At 41.8% G+C, this 17,386-nt stretch overlaps 1 long non-coding RNA gene across 1 annotated transcript in view; it reads left to right on the top strand.

The window, feature by feature from the left end:
- The first annotated feature begins 13,550 nt into the window (after positions 1 to 13,550).
- The window catches only part of LOC139036216 (uncharacterized), a 211,846-nt gene continuing 208,010 nt past the window's right edge, over positions 13,551 to 17,386 (top strand). The window contains exons 1-2 of the long non-coding RNA XR_011488919.1: positions 13,551 to 13,657; positions 14,937 to 15,023. This is a non-coding gene — a long non-coding RNA (uncharacterized lncRNA). The remainder of the gene's footprint in view (positions 13,658 to 14,936; positions 15,024 to 17,386) is intronic.

The following is a 17,386-nucleotide window of genomic DNA, read 5'->3' on the forward strand; positions in this document are numbered from 1 at the left end:
AGGGCGTCGGGGGCCCGGAGCACAATTGCTGTGGTATTCCTGTGTTCCTACACATCACTGGGTTTGTTTCTGTAAACTTGTCTCACAGTTCTGAAATCTGTGCTTAAAATCTTTAGCAGTTGAAAATAAATTCTATAGAAGTCTCTGAGATTTGAGGAAATATAGCTACTAAGTGTGAGAAGGAAAAAAATACAGACTAAATTACATCTTTTCAAAAATGTATAATGTGATTTTCCAAACATGCTAAACGTTTTTATTTTGTTGTTTAAAAAACGGTTTAAAACAACTTTTTGTTACATTAAAATTTTCAGTTTGATGTTTATAAAAAGCTTTAACAAACTAGGTACATAATAGGTATTCAGTAAGTTTTTGTTGGTGGCAGGAAGTGCATTAAATTAGAGATCATAAGAGATTACTCTGTATTTAAAGGACTGAGATTTTCTACTATTTTTAGTCAAAGAACAATGTGCATTTTTGAATTCAAAGATTCCTTATTACTGATTGGAAGTTTGCCAGTGTTTTGCAAAAACTGGTTACCACCTAATTGGTATATGATGGATCTTTCCAAGTTCAGGCTTGATATATAGTGAATTATGTAGCTTTTCTCCAATTTTGAATAAACACACTTAACCCCCCCAGCCCCTCCCCCCACCCCCACCCTCCAGTTTATTTATCTTCATGTAGCTTATGTCACAGAGTTTATTTCAGTAGTCACTTAAAACTAAATTCTTGAATTCTCCCGTGGTATAGAAATATCCCAGGAACACTTTATGGGTTGAACAAGATTTTTATATCAGTTCATGAGGCATAGTGTTGTATTCTTGTAGTTGATTGTTGCTACAGCCAGTTTGCATTTCTGAATATGGTGACACGATTTTTAATTAGTCACAGCCACTGGTGAGGACAGTTGACTAATTTAAAAAATGCTGGACAAACACTTGGGCATTGTATCCTGCTAACAGTCTTCGCAGATTTTTCCTTTTGTCTAACCTAGATTACTTCTGATGAGGTTTAGACTCATTTCTTCTTGTTTGGCTCTGAATGGTGACTAAGGCCAGCTGCACTCCAGCCTCTGAATACTGCCCGGCCTCCGAAGCAAGAGCTCTTCCAAGGCCCCTTGGAAGAAACGGTCCGATTCCTGTGTCCTCATCTCCTCTATGGGGAACATGGAATTGCTTTTCCTGGGAGTTGGTTATAGCTTAAGCCATATTGCATCTCTCAGTGGTGTGGTATGTGATTCATCAGGCCTCTGGTGAGAAAGCGTTAGTCACTCAGTCGTGTCTCTTTGCTACCCCATGGGCTGTAGCCCACCAGGCTCCTCTGTCCATGGGATTCTCCAGGCAAGAAAACTGGAGTGGGTAGACATTCCCTTCTCCAGGGGGTCTTCCTGATCCCGGGATCAAACCCAAGTCTCCTGCATTGCAGGCAGATTCTTTACCATCTGAGCCACCGGGGAAGACTTCTTTCAGGAATGAGGAGCAAACATTTTGGCTCCTCTTTTGTCACTGAGCACCACCAGGTAATGGAGTATTCAAATACCCTGGAGCTCCACATGTACTCTAGATAGAGCCCAACTATTAATCAGTGCCCTATGAAGCGGATGTTTGTTAGAACAGCCTCTCTTGTCCGTGTCAGGATTTTTCCAGTTTAATATGATTGTAACATGTTAAGAGACATAGAAAGTGTTCCGAGATTAGAGAGTCTATTTAAGTAACTAAGAGTTTCTATTAACAAAATAATGGCATGAACTCTGTCCTAGGCCATGAATCCAGGTATTTTTGTTCTAAAATGAAACATAGTTCAGTTACAAAGAGTCCACTTTATTTTAGAGCAATGGGAGACTGGTAAATTCTTTTTCTGAAAATCTTGTAAATCAGAATGAGGTTCAGCCTCAGTAAAGTGTTGTTCAGAGACTTTCAGAGAAAGTAAAGAAAAATTTCAGCATGGTGCACAGTATTAAGAAATGTCCGGAACAGCAAATCCATAGAGACAGAAGCTAGATTAGTGGTTGGCTATGACTGGGGGGAGAAGGGAAAATGAGAGATAATGTCTAATGAGTGCTAGATTTTTTTTTTAGGGTGGTGAAAATGTTTTGGGTTTAAATAGTGGTGATAGTTGTACAACTTTGTGAATGTACTAAAACCACTGAATTGTACTCTTTGAAAGAATGGATTTTATAGTTTGTGAATTATATCTCAATTTAAGAAAATGCAATTCGAAGAACAGAATACAAAATACTGTTCAGTAATCCTCAAAATTGTCAAGGTCATCAAAAACAAGGAAAATGTGAGAAACTGTCATAGCAATAAGAGTCTAAGGATATCTGCTACTAAATATAATGTGTTTAGGGTTAGGCAAAGGACATAACAGGAAAATTGAGGAAATTTGAGTGAAGTGTGGTCTTTGTTAATAATAATATATCAATGTTGGCTCATTAATTGTGAAAAATATCCTATTGTAGTAGAATATGCTAGTAATAGAAGAAACTGGGTGTGGGGTGTGTGAGAATTCACTCTATTAATGTCACAATAATCTAAAGTATTTGAAAATAAAAAGTAAGTCAAGGAAAAAAGTAAGTAATAGGAGAAAAATGTAATTCAGAGCCTCTTGGATTATTAGACATTAACTCCTAGAGATAAATAAAATCTGGAGGTCCTGCTAACTTTAGAAATTTGATTTCCTGTACAGTTTGGCCAACTGATTTTGGGCTATAAGTTTCACCAGCCAGCTTCTCAGCCAGACTTGAATTAATCATCTGTTCGCAGACTCCAGGGAGACAGAAGCCCCGAGGGAAGACTGTTTCCATCAGTGGAAAGCCCACCTTCTCAGACCCGCCCCTCCCCTGCCTTCTGTGCAACTTTGGTGGTGGTGGTGGTTTCCTGGCTGGGTCGTGTCCACCTCTTGGGACCCAATGGGCTGTAGCCTGCTAGGCTCCTCTGTCCGTGGGATTATCCAGGCAACAATACTAGAGTGGGTTGCCATTCCCTTCTCCAGGGGATCTTCTCAACCCAGGGACTGAGCCCACGTCTTCGGCATTGCAGGCAGATTCTTTACCCCTGAGCCACCAGGGAAGTCACTCTAGTTGTTCTTTTGAGCTGTTATCATATCGTGTAAAGGTGATGAACTCACCATGTGGCAGGTATTTGCTGAGGTATTATTTCAGGTATCTGGGGAAGACCAAAGTGAACACAGGCACAAAACCACACATTGGAAGCTAGTTGCACTTGGTATTTAAGTACATTGTGATTATAAGCATGATGGACAGGGTGCTTTGAGAGCAGGTAGCAGGATCTCACCCCGTTGGCAGTTATAGACGGAGTGCATCTTAGCTGCAAGGAGGGATGGGGGAGTCCTTGGGGGTGAGGAGGTGGGAGGGGCACTTCTGGCAGAGGGAATGGCGTTGGCAGGTGTCTGAAGGGCACACGGACTCGGGCAAAACTGAAAGAAGACCCCTGTAGTCCTGAGGCGTGGGGGCAGCTGCCGGGGTGGAGGGCGAAGACTGATGTGCGATTAAGCTGGAGAAGTAGGAAGGGGCCATTAGGAAGTCACTGAAAGTTTTTAAGCCTGGAGGTGTCTTGTTCAGAAGTGGGTTTAAAAAAATACTTCTCTTTGCAGTGTACAGAATGGATGGGGGAGCAACAGTGGAGTGGGGAGGCTGGGTGGGAGGCTAATACAGGGGCTTAGACAGGGAGACTGGTGAGGAGCAGTGAAACCCAAGTTGAGAAGAAACTAGGAGGTGGAATCAACAAAAAGCTTATGCAGTGACAAAGAACATAATTTATACATACAAAAAACATAAATACATAGTTTTACTAAAAGATATCAACACCATGTATTTGTTAAAAAGCAAGAGACAAAGCAACAGACCAACAAACATAAGGAAAAATGAAAACCACTGCTCTGATCTGAAAAGCCGAAAGTCCAGATAGAATAATGATAAGCTTGTTGGTTTTTTCTTTTTTAAGGCACAGTTATTCTTTCAAAATAGCCACGACTGTTTTTTAAAAAGTTGGCTTGCTCCTTATCAAATTATAAGATTTGTCACATATGATTTGTGTCTGTTTTCCACTTTGCCAGTGGTTTGGAGAGTCGTGATGTGTCTTATGAAGTTAGACTAGAGAGAGTGCTGAGGTGCAAACAGCTTTCTGAGGCAGGCCTGGCCCAGACGATGGGGTCAGCGCCCAGTGAGACAGCTTGGGGACTCGGTCCCAGCGAGGGTGTTCAGTGACAAGGCAGGCCCCGGGGCAGGGCCAGCTGTGACTGCAGACAGACTCACACCCACAGCGTCTACAATACCCACAGCTGCCGCCGGGCCGCATTACAAAGGTGTCTTGGCAGAAGCATTTTGGCTGTCTGAAATACAGCCTTCACACAATCCTTAGACTATATTTTACAAGTTCATTTTCTAACACACAGGCACGCTTTTATGGCATCTGGGGCATTATGCTGAATGACTCGGTAGTACACTGCTGACCAGACAGGGCATTTCCAGATTTAGATTATGAGAGAAAGACAGCAAGTGGTAAGTTCAGCTGCAGGTCAATGGACACTTGTACCACAGTTCCCTCCCCAAGCACTGGGCGCCTTTAGCCCAGGGGGACGCATACTCTAAAGCACATTAGACAGAGATGGTCCTGGGTGGTTGCTTTTATGACTGTTGGTTCCATTTGCACAGGGACTGTGTTGTTATCACATTGTCAACATTGTTCTTAATATCAAAGAAAGACTGGGTGGAGTGTCAAGAAGTGGCATGCAAATACTATAATAGAAGTGCCAATGGTTGGTCTTAACTCTCTTCCTAGCATTGATGAGCCACAAGAGGCAAGTGCTGCTTGTGAAAAGCAGAGATGGTGACAGAAACCGATGTTTATTGATTTTGCTTCAAATTGTGTTCATCCTACATTTTTTTTCGGTTCTTCGAATAATTTGGGTTGGGATAATTTGAAGAGGAATAATGATGTTCCCTGACAGATAGCTTTCTGAAAGAGCTGAGAGTTCATCTGTTATTCCACATGAATCAAAGCCTCTCAAAATTTTTCCAATTATGATCACATTTACCATTTAAAGTTTTTGCCCAATTTGTCCAGTTTGATTTTTAAAAGTGAGGGAGGATTGTATGTCAATTATATCTCCATTAGAAAGAAACATGAGGGAGGATTAAAAATCAGAGTAATATCAAAGATATAAAATAATTTTATTTTTTCTATTTTATAACATTTTATATAACTCATAAAACACTGCTTGTATAAAAATTCCCACAAAGTTGCTAGAGAGTGTACAATTTCCCAAAATGTCCTGGGTTTTTAGAAACAATTTTATTTTTCATAATTTATTTAGTTATTATTAGTATTTATTTATTTGGATGTGCTGGGTCTTAGTGGCAGCTCTCGGATTCTTCAAGCATGGGAACTCTTAGTTGTGGCATGTGAGGTTTAGTTCCCTGACCAGGGATCGAACCAGGTCCCTTGCATTGGGAGTGTGAAGTCTTAGCCACTGGACCACCAGGGAAGTCGTAGCTCATTTATCTTTAAAATGAGTCTAAGTTTTCCTTGAGGCCACCTGAATGTGGTTCAGTCTTTAGAAATTATCTTTCACAATGACATCTGTCTGTCTGGTTGGTGAACAGTGAAAACTGGCAGCATGAGGGATAAATAAATCTGACTGGGAACCGAATTTAGCCTTAAAATTTGGTTTTAAACCATAGAGTGTTTTAAAGATGGCTACCTCCTTGTTCAGTCCAGGTTACTCTGGGGCAACCATCATTGCTTCCATTCATTCAAAGCATACTTGCCTATATATGTTTAGTCTCGCCTTTGGTGAGGTTTCCTTTAAAAAATACTATAACTGCTATGGCTTACTCTTTGGATGTCACGAAACAAAACACCAACTGCACAAAACCTACCTGGGTCCTCTGAGGTTGGAGTGAAACAAAGGGGGAGGTTGTGAAACCCGGCCATGTGCCTGATGACTAAGATGGAACCCATGTAGGAGTTAAGTCAGTAATAACATGCCTCTTGCTGCAGCTCAAGTTGCCTGCAAACCCCCCACGCTTTTTAGCAAATATTACTTTTAATGTCAGAGTGCACAGAGCTGTTCTCGAGGGTTCGGCTAAATTTGACTCTGTGGGAGAATAAACCTAGAATTCCAAATGTGGTGATCCCAACAGTGTATGTGATGCAAGACCAATTTTCCACTTGTGCCGGGTGGGTTTGTTCGAATCTCACACAGAAATGAGAGATGCCAGACGGAGTGTTGACTTGCCCCAAACATAAGGTAGTAATTTGGGTTTTATTTTAAATAGGCATTAGAGTCTGGGTAATCCAAAATTTTAATTTAGGAAGGAGCCTGGGAGAATAGCAGAGGACAGGAGCTAGGTGGACCTCTGATGAGAGGCAGGGAGTGGAGGAGTTGGAGACCTCACAGGCTTCCATCCGTTTCTGGAAGGGTTATTTTGTGATACGCTAGAGGCAAACTCTAAGTCTGTGTCTTAACATGAGTCTGTAGCCAGACCTAAAGGAGGTTCTGGCATTGTGATTTGGAGTGGTAGTTTTTTTCTTTACTGTGCAGATGATAGAGTAACCTTTAATGGTGAAAGCGTTGTAAGCTGACTGTGGTGTTTTGACACTGACCCAGTTTCAGCAGTGACCAAATCAGGGTGGCCAGGGAGAAGGGGGGCTTGGAGAGCAGCTTGAACAAAATAGGTCAGATGGCTTTCTCCCAGCTTTTCTCAGACACTCACAATGGGCTTTGCATTCTTTATACAAAGCCCAGGGGTTGCATGAAGAATTTTTGTGCAAAATGCTGCTCTAAGCAATTTTCTCTTGGTTCAAGCTGGTGCCTGTGATGCTGGGTCATTCTCTTGGTTTGTGGAGGATGTTTGGTGTAGTCATTCAATAAATATTTATTGAGCACATGCTATATTTCAAGTACTATGGAGATGGCTGAGAATACAGCAGTGAATAAAGCAGAGTCTGTTCTCATGAAGCTTGCTTACTAGTGCAGAAAAGCCTGAGTTCAAATCCTGACTCCATCAGTTACTAGCTTGTTGGGTTACTTGGCTTTGACTAACACATTATTGACTGGGGATGTATTAGTGTGTCTTTTGTCATCCGATAATTATTGACTGGAGAAAAATCTGTGTTTCTAGAGAGTCATACAGTTAAAATCACTGTGCAGTGCTTAAAATTGGTCAAAGGTTCAGTATACAATTTATGATTGTCATTATCATTCACAGTTTGCTCCATTAGGTTTTTGTTCCAACCTTGCATATATTATATACATAAAATTTTCAAAAATGATGCATCATGAAATTTTGAGTGGAGAAGAATTTTTTTGGTGAATTTTAAGCAGATACTTCCTCTGACTGCTCGAGTGACATATATACTAGTGTCTCAGAAGATGGTAGTTCTTTAGAATATAGTTCTGATTCAGACAATGTGGATATTAGACCACAAAAAAGACAAAAAACGTTAGTGATGGATTCTGATATGGAAAGTGAAAATGAAATTCATGATGCTGAAGAATGCTCCTTTGCTTCTACAGAAGAGTGGACTGAAGACAATATTTCATGAAAATCAGAAGATTTTTCAGGTATTTCAGGTTTAGTTATTGAATGTAATAATCTGCAAAGTGTTAGTGAAATAACAGAATTGTTTTTTGGCTGGCCAAAATAAAAATCACTGGCCACAGGTGTCACATGTACGTGCTAAGTTGTGGGTTTCCCAGGTGGTGCTAGTGGTAAAGAGCCTGCCTGCCAATGCAGGAGACATAAGAGACACAGGTTCGATCCCTGGGTCGGGAAGATCCTCTGGAGGAGTGCATGGCAACCCACTCCAGTATTCTTACCTGGAGAATCCCCATGGACACAGGGATTAGTTTCTGCCCAAATCCCCTAGTCGGTAATGAGTTAACTTCTCTGTGCCTCTGGTTTCCATATTTGTAAAATGGGATGACAAAATGGTACTTAATTCGTAAGGTTGTTTTGAGGATTAAATAAGGTATTTCATGTAAAGAACTTACAACAGTGGATGCACCGTAGTAAGAACTAAATCTTAACAGTTACATATCAAATGAGCTTCAGCTGATGTCTAAGGGAAGCACAAGAGAGCATTCATGCATCTGGTTAGTACAGACAAGGGTTCAGTTGAGGCCTTCCGCTGCATGTGGCTATTGGGTGTGGAGTTCAAAACTTGTGAAAAGCAAAGGAGCTCAGAAACTCTCACTTAAGCAAACGTTAATTTGAAAAAGAAGCTTAAGTGGAAAGGCAGTATAGAAATTCATGGACTGTTCTTTCCACAGGGGGCTTCAATGATCACAACTATAGTTGAGAAATCTTGCTTGGAATTAGTAGGTAATAAAAATTTGGACCCCTTTAGGAGAGGAGATGCTCCCCAGCCCCAGTGAAAGACACATTCTGTGGACTTGCTGGTGGGCCACCTGGTCTTCTGAAACATTGATACCACACTTGTGCTTTGTGCAGGGGAGAGTGATTTGGTAATTCAGTTTTTCTATGAAATCTTGAGAATTCTGTAATGTCAAATCCTGGTGTTAGTATAAATCAGGCTGTTTGAGCTCGCCTATCACTCCACTACCTCCTAGCTCAGTTTCTTTATCTGCAAAACAAAGTATGTTCAAAGAGAAACCTTTGGTTAAAGTGATAGAACTTAGGAAGCAGTTCTACATGAATAGATGCCCACACAGCTAGGATTTTGTTTAGCAGATGGCAAAGCACATGTATCACTATCTTGTTTCAAGGCGATACTATTCATACCTGGAGTAGGTGGACAGTGTCAGTCTTGTTATGTTGAGAGACATGACATTCTTTAAATAGAAAGCCAGTTGTTTGCCTCAGATGCTTCTAGTTTGTTATGGTTTGCTCCTTTAAAATGTCCAAATATGGTTCTGGGGAAAATGGGTACAAGTTCTTTCTTTTTGGAGCAAAGGCTTTTTGGAACAAGGGCTGTGTTACTGATGAAAATGTTATATTGGGTCTCATGGCAATTCATTTATTGCTTTCTTGACCTTGTGTCATCCAGGGAGTGTCAAAACCACATGGTGCTTCTGAGCCCTACGATTTTTGCAGTTAAGTCTCTGATTTAGCTGACAGATGTTAAAACACAGACACAGCCAGCTAACTCCCCAGTGACAACACAGATGCAGAAACTGAAAAAAATGCAGTTATTCTAACTTGGGGAGGGATTATACTGATGCTCCAAATTTTCCTACTGATAGCCTTTACATTTTTTTCCCCCCGGTAGCCTGATATGGGTTAGGTTAGGGGAAACTGAATCTCTTTCCTTTTTGTTGATTCCATCTCCCATCCATACACCTAAGAAACTGTGCAGATCTGAAGGACCACAGATCAGGGGAATATTAGCAATAATATTGGGCTCAAGTCTCTTTTATGGTGAGCCCAGCTCTGGCTGAGCAACCTTTGGCTTCGAAGAGAAAAACAAAAAGATCTTTAATCTGAAGGGAACTGCCCTTGGTGCCTACCCAGTTATTTTACGGATTAGCAATGGGAAGCCCACAGTGACTTTCTCTGGGTCCCAAGTGAGACTAGTGGACCCAGAACTAGAATCAGGTCTTCTAAGCTCCAGGTCAGTTGTTTCCCATCGAATCTTGTCCCTGTGTACATCCTCAGCCTTTCCTCCAGCCCCCACCTCAGGTTTCCCCTTGAGATCAGTGTTGGGGACCAGGGATGCACAGTGGAGGTTGAGATAGGACCTCTGTTTCTGCCCTGCATTGGGTATGCCTCATGGCAGCCCATTTCCTTTCGGGAAATGCTAACCACAAGAATGGTTAGATTTTTTTTTTTTTTTTTTTTTACTGTAGAGCTAATTTAAACCTGTGAGTTGATAAATGAGGAAACTGAGACTCAAAGAGGGGGTGTAACTTACTCAGATTTCCACAGTTCTCCAGGAAGACAATTAACAAATATTTATGGAGCACTTATGATAAGCCAGTTTTGTGGAACCTGCTGGGATTTGAATAAGAAGACAGATGTGGTTCTTACCCTGGAAGAACTTACTGTCTAGTAGCAAGATAGTCAGAAAACAAACAGCCACAAATGGGAAGAATTTTAGGAAGGGGACATGCAGGGTCCTGTTGAGAACTTCATCTGGTCTTTCAGAATGTTAGTGGAGAGTTAAAAGAGAGGGAACAATACCTTTGAAGTGACCTGCTTTCTTGCCCTATTGAGATATTTGAATCAATCAAAATTCTCTTTCATGTAAGGTTGTTCTGGCACTTTTCAGATCCTTTCTATCATTACCCTATTATTTACTACACTGAAGCGTTTCTTCAAATTATGGCCTCACCACAGGTCACTCTAGGAGAAAATGAGGTAGTGGGGGTGGGTGTGCAGAGCTCATAGGGGAACTGAGGCCCAGTACACTCCCGAGGGAAGCTGCTGTGTCCTTGGTATCTGGTTGCCTCTAGAGGAAAAAAAAAAAACAAAAAACAACCTACAAGTCCATTTATAGATTTGTAACCTTTGCCGATTACCTGTATTTTCCTGTATTATCATGTACTCTGGTAAGATGGCCCCTTCTGGCTCCCAGACCTCTTTTCTCCATGTTCTCAAACTTTGGAACTTTCCTACATGACAGTCATTTTTCTGGCACCGGCCCTCTCTCCCTGTCCCCTCACCCTCTTCTGCTCAGAGCCCACCTCTTCCTGGGCAGCCCCACCCCTTCCTCCATCAGCCGCCCACAGCCCTTGTGCACCAGCTGCAGCTGGTTTTGTATATGGTTACATATTTAAAACAATTTGTGTTCCTGTCTGTTTTCATTATGTGCATCCTTTCTTCTTCTCTGAATGACAAGTGTCCTGGGAAGAGGGCTTGGGGCTCCCATTTCCTTTAGGGCTTAGATTACCAAGAGAGCAGGAGCTGGGGGAATGCATGCCAGGAGAGCCGTGGACAAGAGCAGTTGTCTCAGGCAGGACAGCAGGCTGAGACACTGACTTGTCGTGTGACTTTAGACTGGGTTTCAGCTCCCTTTGTCTATAAATACGTGAGAGCACAGTGCCTCCGCCGCATGGGATCTAGTGATGGGTCCGGGTATGTGGAGTGGCCAGGAAATGTGACACAGACTTTTATTTGAGTTGGCTCTGGACCCAGTCCTAGTCTTTGCCAGATGGATGGACAGTGTTGAGTGACCCAGACGACACAGTCAACATGGCTATGGGTCCTGGCAAGGAGACCCCTCAAATAAGAAGACAATGTCTTGGAAAAATTTTAGAATTTGATATATGTGTAATAGTTGACACACACACACACACACACACACACACACCCCTAACTGTGTGTATGTATCTCAGTACTGTGCATTGGTCCAGGACCCCTGAGGGTATTAAATCCTCAGGTGCTCAAGTCCCTCATATAAAATGGTGTAGTCTTTGCATATGATTCAGAAGCAAAGGAAAGCTTGATTCTTTGAGCCAAGAGTGGAGGGGTACATGCTTGTGTTCTAGAGAACATGCTTTCCCTGCCAGACTGTGGGCCAGGTTGCTTTATAGAGTCTCGTCAGTGGGAAAGGTGGGGATTCTCGTGAGGCAGGCACTGCTCTTGGCTCTGGACCCAGTGCTGGGGCAGCATCTCTGCACACGGCCCACCACCGCCATCTTGAATTGCACTGTCCCGAGTGGTTTCTGCTCGCGCCTGCCCCGCTGAGATGTGGGTGCAGCCATTTTGCCTCAGGAACTCTCTTCTGAAGTGCCAAGTTCAAATCCTCTGCATGTGGCGGCCTATGAGCAAATGAAACTAGACTAAGCCCAAAGGAAAGAAAGGTTCGACTTTATTAGTCACCCAGATTCTCTTTTTATTTTCCAGGAATGGTTAATGGGCTTTGCCAGTGACAGGTTTGCGCAGTTAGCAGCATTATTCATAATATCCAAGATGGGGAGACAAATCTAAGTGTCCATCAATGGATGCTGCTCCTGCTGCTAAGTCGCGTCAATTGTGTCCGACTCTATGCGACCCCATAGACGGCAGCCCACCAGGCTCCACCTTGCCTGGGATTCTCCAGGCAACAACACTGGAGTGGGTTGCCATTTCCTCCTCCAATGCATGAAAGTGAAAAGTGAAAAGGACATCACTCAGTTGTATCCGACTCTTAGCGACCCAATGGATGGCAGCCTACCAGGCTCCTCTGTCCATGGGATTTTCTAGGCAAGAGTACTAGAGTGAGGTGCCATTGCCTTCTAGGATAGACATGGGCTTCCCATGTGGTGCTAGTGGTAAAGAACCTGCCTGCCAATGCAGGAGATGTAAGAGACATGTGTTGGGAAGATCCCCTGGAGGAGGAAATGGCAACCCACCCCAGTGTTTTTGCCTGGGAAATCCCATGGACAGAGGGGCATATCATAGAACATTAGTCAGCCTACAACTTGATGAACCTCAAGGACATTGTGCTGAATGAAACAAGCCAGTCACAAAAAGACAAATACTGTGTGATTCCTCTTGTATGAGGTACATAGACAGAAAGTAGAATAGTGATTGCCACAGGCTAGAAGAGGGGAGAATGGGGAGTTATGGTTTAATAAGGTGGTGAATTTTAGTTTTGTAAGATGAAAAGAATTCTGGAGATTGGTTGCACACAGTCTAAATATACTTAACATTATTGAACTATACACTTACAAATAATTAAAATAGTACATTTTATATTAAGTTTATTTTATCACAATAAAGAAAAACAAACAAATAAAACCCTCTAATGCCCAGGTTGTACCACAGACCAGTAACATCAGAATCTCTGTGAGTGAACCACAGGCTTTGTATTTTAAAACTTTCTCTAGGGTTAAACCAAAGTGGAGAACCACTGGACTCCAGGCAGGTAATCCAGGCCCCAGGTCACTGCTGTAATCCAGGGGTGCAATGGGAAGGAATGGAGTCACGGGATAAAACGAATTGCTTGGTTTGGAGAGAGACATTGTCAACATTCAGTGATAGATTAGATATGGGTAAAAAGACAGAATGTAGAGAGAGGTTCCCACTCACTTAGACTAAATGGTGGATTTGTAGAAAAACTGACCATTTATCAGGAAGTGTTTGAGGAGGTTTTGGGGGAATGATGATTTATTTGATGATTTGGTGATATACTCGGGAAGAAATTTCTTAGAGGCAGCTAGAAGCTTTCATACTCAAAATAATTTATCCATTTTCTTCTTAGAAACCAGAGTTCTATTTTTACATTAAAAAATTTATTTTTATTAAAAAAGGACCAAAGGCAGAAAAACTGCCCTATGGCTATACTGTCTTCAGGAGCCAGTGATAGACCTCTTATTTCAGAGCTCCTTTTGGCACAACTGTTGGGGAGCTGTGTCCTTCACTTGTTTTTCTCCTCCCTGCCTCTGAATGTTCTATGCAGCTCCTTTCTCAAGACCCCAGTTACATGTGGTTGCCAGTTCCTCCCACCTTTCTAGAAAGCTCATAGTCATCAAATTCACATTAGGGCAATAGAAACTTCCCACAGTCATTTTTCTGGCAGCACTCACATTTGAAAAACAAACTGAATGGCGAGAAGCACGTTTAATGAAAAAGAATAAAACTTGAATGATAGCATTGCAAGGAGACATTTTGTAGAAGAAATTATGGTTCTCTCAGGTCTCCAGAAAGCACCTCCCTAAAGAATCCTGGTTAGACGTGCAGACCGAGGTGAGTGGGTGGGGGATTCAGTGAATCACATGCAGTTGGAGTGGTAGATAGTCGCTAGAGGGAGGTTACCGACTCACCTCGGTGATCTAGCCGTAGATATGGTGGGGACAAAAATCAGTGGGACATTAAATATAGCATGTTCCCCTGGCACAGAATCGTATTTTTCAAACAGCTTAGAGTCGCGCCTCCCTGCTTTAACCCAAGTGTTCAGGAGACTGAAAATTTGAGGAAGGTCTCAGAAACTTTCCCTCACATGGACTTGGAGATGCCTTTATCACAGTGCCCACAGTTGCATGCTGTGACTTGTAGCCATTGCCGTGTTTATTTTGGACAGGTTAAGGGGGGAAAGCCCAGGCTACCCTGGCGAGAAGAAGAAGGAAAAGAGTCAGACAAAACTTCTGGAAAAGCTTGCAGTGGTGTCGAGCTTTTATCTATCTTTCTAGTTCAGTGTCTGGCACATGTAGGTAGTAAATAGACTCTGTTGAACGAACGAAGGCATAGTAGAAATAGTTTCTGCATGATGAATTTTATGGTTGTAATTTTGTTGTGCTGTGTGTGGGTGGCATGTCGAGGGAAAACCCAGAAGGCCTGGATTCCAGTTCTAGTTGTGTCACTAATTAGTTCTGTGATATCGGCTCAGACACTGGCTTCTCTGAGCTTGTTTCCTTGGTAAAGACGGGTCAGTGAAGCTATGTTTCTCACTCCCATGGTAGTTATTCACTGTTAAATGAGATAAAGTGCATGAAAGTGATTGGAAACTCTGAGGTGCTCTACAAATATAGAGTACAATCATTTTGAAAGCACTTAGCTTTGTAGAGGATTGTGTGAATTAATGTGTATTGATGAAGAAACACGTTTCATTAGGTAAAAACTGAAAGTAAAACTCGTATATTTTAGAATGTGAATATAAATGCGCCAACTTGTGTAGCACTAATTTCAAGGCGTAGTATATTAATTTCAAGTAGGACATTTATGAAAAAAACATAAAAACAAAACCGAGATGTTAAAAATGTTCAACACTGTTGCCTCTAACTTATTCTCAGAGTCAAGCATTTTTACAATTCTCATGTAAGAAATTTACATGAGGGTTAAATACCCATCAGTTGTTGTGTTAGTAACTCAGTTGTGTTTCTGACTCTTGGCCACTCCATGGACTATAGGCTGCCCAGTTCCTCTATCCATGTGATTTTGCAGGCAAGAATACTGGAATAGGTAGCCATTCCCTTCTCCAGGGGATCTTCCCAACCTAGGAATCAAACCCAGGTCTTCTGCATTACAGGTGGATTCTTTACCATCTGAGCCACAGGAGAAGCCTATATACCCATCAGTATCCATGACCAAAATCAGATCTTGCCATGTACACCAGGTAACAGAGTTATGTTTCTACTGCTCTTCTTGGAGTAATCACTGGTTAATTTGACTAATGGTCTTTCCAAGTATGTATATTTGTGTGTGGTGTGTGTGTTGAATAGCGCAACAGTTTCATTAGCCTGGCAAAGTGCTGCATCCACGTATTTATAGACAAAGGCCTTTTTGATGTGTTAATGATCTTAAAAGGCTTAGTGCCACTGGGAACTGTGTGCAGTTTTTCTTTATCTAATCTTAATCTTAAGTATTTTCTTGGATGGCCATTGAACCTAAGTTTAAGGTTAGCTAGATGAATAAGGTATTACTGTATTCTCTTCAAAATAAACATGGCTTTGTTACAGCAACAGCAAAGTGAGCTTTTATTTGACTTTGGCTAAGATGAATTATACTTAAACATTTTGTAGTGTTTTATAAAGTTTGGCTTCTCTATAGTATATTAAAAGATTTATTTAAATATTGATGATAAATTTGGTGAAAGTGACAAAGCATCTTGCACTTTTTTGATGATTTCCATTTTCCCCCCCCAAATACATCTAAAGCTTTATCCATCGTAATGAGAGTTAGAAAAGTTGAGTGACCACTTCTTTTTGCAAACCATTATATCCTTGTACAGTAATTTTCTATATTACATTTTGCAGGTACCATAATCTTGGAAAAGTAGTGATAAAACTCAAATACACTGCAAGAAAGAGTGAATAAACTTGCTAAAGATGATACTCACTTGTTATATACATCTGGTGCTTATGTACTTTAAATAGGAAAATCTTACTCATCTCGGTAGAAAAACAGGGTAAAGATTACAACTTGGGGACTTCATGATATTTTGTCTGTGTGCAGTTTGTCAAAAGGCAATTTATCTAAAGCTGGAAAAGGATATGGTTTGGCTGACTAAACTGTGGAGTGATACAAATGATACGTAACGATAAAAATGCTCAGGGGAATTTTCGGGGCGCTCAAATCAAGTGTACAGTACTGTGTGGGTGTAAAGAGCAGACTTCTTTCTCTGCTTCTCTATTTGCACCAGTTTTCAAAACTGTGAAAGTTGCTGACATTTTATACCACATGCTGGACCGTTAAATCACAATTTTTGTGGTCACTTGTAAATATGCCTGGTGGTGGAGGGAAAGCTTGTTTGTGCTCCCTGGGACAAGCGTCCTTCTCATGTGCCCCTCCTTTTTTTAAATCGCACTGTGTACTTTTGTTTTGGAATCCAGGGCTCTCTGATCTGAGAGTGACTTGGGAGAACTCTGGAGATACCTTGTGTTCATAGATGTTCCCTGAAGGAAGGCTGAAAGTATGATTCAGAAACACGAATCTTCCAGTCCTCAAACAAAAATGATCTTTCTGATCCGTGTGCTACAACTCCTGAAGTTCTGACATGAAGGGATTTCTTCCTCGCCAATACTGGGATTGGGAAGTCCTGAAGATATTTCAGTGGGGCTGGTTCTTTAAGCTCATTTTCTGTCTCATCACTAAAACGGGGCTCCTGATAGTTACTGATAAATGACCAGTAATTGGTAAAATGATTCTAGTACTTAAAATGGGGCTTCTGACTCTTATTAAAGTGGGTTTTGTGGCTATAAAATGAAACAGTGCGAGTCAAATGCTTGATATAAGGCTAAATAGTAGTAGTTGTAGTTATTACTATTTTTCTTTTTGTTGGGAGGGAGGAAAAGGAAGAGGAATAGGCCACTAACATAGTAGGGGATTTTTCTCCTTCCCAGTTACACCCTGGGAAGTCATAGAATTGGTGCTGAAGAAAGGCTTTGTCCTTCATGGTCTAAGAGGGCTTCTTCGGGGTTGGTTTGGGGGATCAGCAAGAGAAACCCCAAATGAGGTGAAGAGAGAGGATGTTGGAGGGTACCACATTGTAGTGTGTTCATTTTTAAGGTTCTTTAACTTTTCAAAGCACCAAGTCATCTGCTGATTTGTTTTCACAATGTATGGGTAAAGTTGGCAGGGTAGGTATTCTTAGCCTACAAGGGAGGAAACCAGAGTCCTGTAAAACTGGGATTAGGACCCCAGTCTCAGATTCTGAGCACATCACCCATTCACTATGTGACATCCTCAAATTCAAATGACCTTGTTCACAGGTTTGTGTTCAGACCTGGGTCCCAACTGATGAGCCTATTATTGGCAACCTGCAAAATAGCAGGAATGACAGATATTGTAGATTCATGGTCCAAAGGACCAGTGTCAGCTAGAGATAGCTGGAGTAATAGCACCTGAGCCAGGTGAGTTTTCATCTCCTGGCTGTGAGGGAGGTTTCTACCTGAGCCTGGGCCAGGCTGAGTCACTGAAAAGGAGATCTGACTCCAGCCCAGAGCCCTCTCTAACAGCTTTGGTGCAACTTCAGAGTCC

Source organism: Odocoileus virginianus, chromosome 8, assembly GCF_023699985.2.
Source record: "Odocoileus virginianus isolate 20LAN1187 ecotype Illinois chromosome 8, Ovbor_1.2, whole genome shotgun sequence".
In the NCBI taxonomy this organism is placed as follows: Eukaryota; Metazoa; Chordata; class Mammalia; order Artiodactyla; family Cervidae; genus Odocoileus; species Odocoileus virginianus.